The sequence below is a fragment of the Tripterygium wilfordii genome, chromosome 23 (assembly GCF_013401445.1).
Source record: "Tripterygium wilfordii isolate XIE 37 chromosome 23, ASM1340144v1, whole genome shotgun sequence".
Lineage (NCBI taxonomy): Eukaryota > Viridiplantae > Streptophyta > Magnoliopsida > Celastrales > Celastraceae > Tripterygium > Tripterygium wilfordii.
The window spans coordinates 9,795,137-9,802,172 of NC_052254.1; the positions used below are offsets into that span (position 1 = coordinate 9,795,137).

Sequence of the window (7,036 nt, forward strand, 5' to 3'; positions counted from 1 at the left end):
GGAGGAGCTCATCATTTTCCGAAGCACCAAAGTTGAGGATTCTTGGGTGAGAACTACAATCTCTACAAGAACAACTACTTCTGTGTTGAATGCAACAAAAAAGTGTGTTTCTCTGATTGATGTCTGAGGTGTAGTTCGGTACGCTCAACGTACACTTGGTAGTGCGTTCACCCATCTTCACTTTGTCTTGTCCAACTTGGTTTTCAATCATTAAAGGATCGTGCGACTGGTTACCTCAGCTTATCAATTTGCCTTCAGGGTTTGCCATCAGTAAGAAACTCTCTAATAGAGTCCATCCAAATCGGTTCGTTATCATTTTCAACAACTTACAGTTTGGCTACTATACTTGGCTGAGAAAGTACTTCAATTCTGATCGAGGTAGCCTCTTTGGCTGAGCAAGTGGGAGGCCAACCAAGGTAGACATTAGCGTTTGCATTTTCTTCCTTAGGTATCCAATTTATTTCTTCCTTGGAGATTTTCTTCAATATTTCCTTAATAGTGGCTGAGTATTTAACCATGTTGGGGCCTTTAGCTTCATATTATCCCTTGATCTTCTCAGCTTTGAGCAGGGAGTCGCTATTGATTAATAGGTTTTTGACCTCTAACTCTGTAGATAAATTTAGTATGCAAGTATAGCTTCGTACTTAGCTTTATCGTTTGATGCTTTAAACTTGAAGTGTAGAGTCTATTCTACACATATTCCCCCCCGACCCAAAGAGGACTATGTCAACTCTGTTTCCTTCTTGAATAGAACCATCTACGAATGTACTCCATTTCTCAAGTTCCTTCTCAGCCTGGTCATATATGGTACACCTTTCACATTCTACTACAAAGTCAGCCAGAGCTTGAGCTGTAATGGAGTGTCTTGGTTGGTAATGGATCTCAAATTTGCTTCATTCAATTGACCACTTTATTAATCTACTACCTAGGGAGTCAATCTTCTGCATTCTTTAATGGTTGGTTAGTAAGGACTTTTATGGTGTGGGTCTGGAAGTAGGGTCTCAGTTTCCAAGCAGCCATGATAAGAGTTAACAATAGCTTTTTTACTTCAGTGTATCGAATATCTACGTCTACCATTACTTTACTGATGTAGTAGATCAACTTCTGTAGTTTTTCTTATTCTCTGACTTGTAAAAAAGACACTTACTATGTGCTTTGATATTGCTAGGTATAGGTACAATGTTTCTCCTTCCTTTGAGTAGGCCAGTAGGGAGTTGACCGAGTTAGTCTTTTAAATTTTCAAACGCATTTTGACGTTCCTCAATCCACTCAAATTCCTTTGTTTTCTTCAAGGCATGGAATAAATGCCTACACTTATTTCTTGACTAAGCTAAATCCCTTCCCAGTGTTGCTGCTCTACTAGTAAGTCTTTGGACTTCCTTTGAATTTTGGATGTTCCATTTGAAGTATGACATCAAACTTCTCTAGATTTACTTCAATTTCCTTACTTGTAAAAAGAAAATCAAAGAAAATCGAGAACTTCCTAGAGCTTACTCCAAATGTGCATTTATCCGGGTTGAGTTTATTTGAAATTTGTCCAAACTATCAAATTTTTTTTGTAAAATAGTAGGGTGGTCTCCTGCCTTCCTACTTTTGACAACCATGTCATCTATATATGCGTATACTATTTTTGAAAGGCATGACATTCTAGCAGCAAGTCCCTTCCAAGGTAGTAAAAGAAGTGTTCTCTTCATCAATAGATCTTGATCTGATGATATCCTGAGTATGGATCCATGAAGCTAAGGAGCTCCTATCCCAAGGTGGAGTCCACAAGCTGATCGATTTTTGGCAAGGGGTTGGAATTTTTTTGGGTAGATATTATTCAAATTAGTAAAGTCTACACACATTCGTCATCCTCATTTCCCTTTTTCACCATAACTATATTGATCAACCACTCTGGTCATTGTACTTCTCATATGAAATGCATCCAACAACTTCTACACCTCATCCTTAATGGCATTTTACCGATCCACGACAGAATGCTTTCTCTTCTACTTGACTGGCTTAGTCCTAATTTTAATACTGAGACGATGTGAGATTACATCCTCACTAATTTTAGGTATCTCATCCATACTCCATGGGAAATTTATGATGTTGGAGAAGAGGAGTTGCGGAGTTGCGATATTTCTTTAGATAGTTCCCTTTGAAACTCAAATCCGAGCTACATTTTCCTTTGCATATCTTTGTCAATAATAAGGGGTATCAATTATTTGATTGGAATGGTTTGAGTATTGTTTCCTCCTTTCGAACATCTAGGCTTGCCAATGAGACAGATGTTTTCTTCTTGTCTTTGAGATCAGTAAAGTGTACCATCCTAGCTACTTTTTGATATCCTTTTGCCTCCCCGACTCCCTATCAATAAATCAATCATATACATAATTATTTTTGGATGAGTCCCTATGATGACTAGTAGGGATATAACTCCCTTAGGAAGTATGGATTCTCCTCTCCTGCGAACCCATGTAGTGAGATTGAGAAAGGTCTCAACCTATCCTCTGAGATGGTCATTCCTTTAAGGCTTAGTAGAACAGGTTATCCACTGCGCTTCTGTTGTCCACAAAGATTTTCATTACAATAAAGTTTGCAATCACGGTCTCTACTACCAGTGCATCATCATAATGGACCTATACATCCTCGACATCTTTTTTAGAGAAGGTAATGCTATCTTCATCTCTTCTTGACTTTTTGTTTCGTTGAATTTTTTTTTATCCAGACATAGGCCTTTTTTGCTGAGGAGCTCTCTCTGTTTATGGCGAGCCCTCCTATAATTACTTGAATCACCCCAATCTTCCCCCTCTGGTGCTGAGGTGAGTTATCCCTTCTCCTTTATTATCTTTGGTCATCATCTTTATCATCATCTCGGTTTCTCTTCTTTTCCTCACTATCTGAGGTGACTGCTCGAGGTATCCCCTTCTAAAGAGGCTCTCAATTTTGTCCTTCAAATGCCTACATTCCATCGTATCATGGTCGTGGTCCCTATAGAACTTGCAATACTTGTCTAAGATCCTTTTATCTGTTAGAGCTCTCACCTTCTTGGACCACTTAACAATGTCTTTATTGCTAATTTCTATGAGGACGCTATGTAGAGAGGTATTAAGGGGAGGGTACAAATTATACCTAGAAGTGGTACATATATTGGTCTTTTTGGTAAGAGGGTATTTCTTCCTTTAGTCGGTCTTTCCTTGTTTCTTGTTACTGACAGGTCAATCTTTGTATACCTTGTCTTTAATTTTCTCTTCAATGACTAGGAAGGAGCGAACTTTGATGTCTTGTAAGTATCTTCGACTTGGATATATTTTTTTCCAATTGCACAAAGCTCTACCATATTCTGTGATGGTTTCTTTGACAAGGAATTCTCAAACTCTTTGTGCCAAGCAGTTTTAACCAATTCATATATGGCTATCGATGCTTGTATGTCGGGAATCTACAAGCATTCCCGATTGCACTTACTGGAATAGTTGAGTGAATCGTTCGGTGGTAAAAGAAATATTGGACTACTCAGTCTGGTTCATAGGAGGAACATTCTGATTATTTAGTAGCTCGAGATCATTGGCCGAGTTTAGAGCATTGTCATGCTGGAGGCCGCCCCTTACTCTTGCATGTTAGGATTCTTAGGATTTTCAAAGGAGTGATTTATCCCTGAAGTAGCATTTTTTCTTCTCAGTCTGATCATTAAGAGTCATTTAGCTTAGATGCATACAAAAGGAATCAACAAATCTCAATGTACAAGCCAGACCAAGAGAAGACAACCTTTATCATACCAACGGGCATATTCTTTTACAATGTAATGCTCTTTGGTTTAATGAATGCAGAAGCTACTTACCAACAAATATAGTTAGTCACCTCTTTCACCTTTCGAAAGTTTTTTGATATACTCAGGGACTTGAAATCTTGCCACAATGCTTTCAAAATGTGTGTTTAGGATGAGTTCTGGGGAATTCCTTGGGCACTTGGTCACTAGAAGAGGAAAAGAGGCAACATGTAATTGTATCAAATCATAAAGAAGGTGTAGAGACCAACAAAGATGAAAGAAGTTCGTAGATTGACAAACATGGCAGCTGCCCTCAATAGGTTCATAAGTCAGTTATCCAATTATTGCCAACCATTTTTTCATTGGTTAAAGGGTTGAAGGGCTTTTCGTTGGGACGATCAATGTGAAGAAGCATGGGAAGAGTTGAAGAGATATCTTCAATAACCTCCCCTCCTTGCCAAGCCGAAGCCAGGGGAGCATCTCCAAATCTATCTAGCAGTCTCAGAGCATACCATGTCGTGGTCCTTTAATGAGAAGAGGAGTTGCTCAACGAAAATGAATTGGCAGTCAAAACTTACTCAACAAGATCGTTAACTAACATGTTAGACGCTCAGAAAGTCACTAGGTCATCAATAAGCAGATGTTGGGAATTCAATCTGTTAGGCTGACTTACTCATTCCAATTTCAATTAATTGTAAGAATGGAAGCACTACATGTCCGTAATTTATGCATCCATAATGTGTTCATAACTAGGTGGCATAGGGAAAGTATGGGGACCATTTAGAGTTAGCATGCCACCTACATTATGAAAAATTATGGACACATATCATTTTGGTGGTAAGAAATCACAATGACCCACTAAAATTATTCATTAGTCAAATTCAATATCCATGACGTGGAGATAGTAGTTATGGCAGTCGACTCTAAAAGGACTCAAAGGGTTAGGGGTATAATACAATGACTCTCTCTATAAGCTACTGACTTAAGCATCAAAGTGTTTTTCGGCCAAGAGAAGCTACATCCTTTTGTTTGCAGGTTTTAAAGTGTTTAGGAATCAACACGCGTGACCCGCAAAGGTTGACTAATTGATTATGAGGAAATTTCACCCACAAACCACAATATATATAGCTGTACAAATCGTGTGCTGTAATTTTGCATGTGCTTAAAATCTACAGTAGATATTATATTCTCAGCATATATGATCTCTCCATATTATTATATTATTGTTAAGTAAACATCGCTAATTAATAAAATCGCACGCCTAATCAACAAAATCCCTTGTTTTATCTCCTCACAATTTCTTCATTATTTTGATCATTATTGTTGTCCCTATTAACCTTATATATATATATTTGTCGAGAACACCCAATAAATTGAAACGATACAAAGAAGACTAACATGACTCGTGTACAAGGATGATATGCATACACAAAGAGAGAAATGATAATTGGTATTTTAAGGTTAGGTAAATAATTTTGTCTTGTGTAAAGTAACGGCCTCAAGGTCTAGACTAAGTTTAACCCTAGTTGGTATTTATTTATTAATTTAGTCAGGGCACCGCATGTTTAATTAGTTGATACTCTTATTTTAATGAGTTGATTAGGACTAGAGTAGGTGCTCTTATTTTAATTAGTTGATGTTTACATCATCTTAGACGAAAGCATAAGCTTCGAGACACGTGGGGTGATACGATTGGCCAGATTTCTATTAATTGATCACATCATTATAGGCCAGTTATACTAACTAATTATTTGGAGGCATGACTTTAATTGTACAATATTCCAATAAATTATGGAAAATGTAGACCACAAGTGTTTCCCTATGAACAAAGCAATATACACATCATTTGTATCATTGTATCTATCAATTTTTAAGGATGTAAGCTCATAACTTCCATGCTCATATTTTTCAAAAGGCATATATATATAATTATATATATTGGGTTCATAAAAAAACTATAATTTGACTTTCTAGAAAACCCAATTCCCTGTTGACTTCAACTTCTTATATAGCAGGCAAATTGTATATATGCACACACACATATACTAATTTATCATGAAGATTGAAGCTCCAATAGGAAGTGAATTCGGATAATCCATACTTATGTTTGATTTTTTCCTTCTTTAATTAATTAATTTATGGTTTTTGTTTTAATGATTGAGATGCTAGGTATATAAGACTAATTTGTTTTAGTACAATGTATATTAATAGTTTCTCCTATATAATGACACCATATTCAATGTATTATTAGTAATTGACTATGTATGTTTTTGGTCTTAATTACCTAACTAATGACAACCTTTATGAGGGATTAGTGGTGGGGGGAGTCTTTTGTAATTGTAAAGGGGAAAAAATTGGAGGATTCTTTTCACTTTCCAACAAAAACACACACATAAAATAGGACCCCACAAATCATGCGTGAAACAGCTAAAATAGATTCGGTCCCATTACCTCTCTCTCTCTCTCTCTCTATATATATATATATATATAACTAATTGTCTTGATATTTTGGTTAAATTAAAACGAAATCTAGCATTAACTGCAAATAGTAATTATTTTAGGGGAAGTAATTAACTCCTTTTGAGTAAAAAATATTCACATTTAAATATATATGTATATATATATATATATATATATATATGAATTCTCCTATGACACTTAATTTATGTATTTAAAATACGCACCTATGTTTTTACCGTTGATTTGAAATATGTGGGACCCAAAATAGTGAGCTTCCCTTGTAATTTCATTTATCCACACCCTTAAAAAATGATGCATATTAGATATATATAGAAAATTCCCTATAAAAACTGCAAATAAGATGACTAGAATCTTATATTTTAAAATGTGATTTGGTCCAATTGCCTTTATTGATAAGTTACTTATAAAATTAATTTATTTGTTACAGCTGAGGCCTTTTTAGGGTATTGTCAGTTGAGACAATTTTATCTTACATTTGGGACATCAGACCCCTCACATGCAAAGTAGACCCACAGATTGCATAATTTAATAACAAGTGAGATTGATCAGACGGTCTAGATGGCCCTCAATAGTATAAAAAAACTAAGCAATTAAGTGATATAATATAGGTTATAATTAATATAATAACACATTAAATCAGAAACAATCGCTTTCCAACTCCCAAGTTCTAGAAAAGAAATAAATATTCTAATTATACTCAATAAAATAAAAAACAATTATGTGGGTTCTAAAAATGCAACCAATTTATTACATATATGGAAGAAAAAGATAGAGAGCATAAAATCTATGTAATATATTTATATA

The 7,036-nt window shown here is 35.5% G+C and overlaps 1 non-coding gene across 1 annotated transcript; it reads left to right on the forward strand.

The window, feature by feature from the left end:
* Positions 1–5,099: 5,099 nt before the first annotated feature.
* LOC119993919 lies at positions 5,100–5,202 on the forward strand. Its single transcript, XR_005466612.1, has one exon. It is a non-coding gene; the product is annotated as a U6 spliceosomal RNA (small nuclear RNA).
* Positions 5,203–7,036: the final 1,834 nt, after the last annotated feature.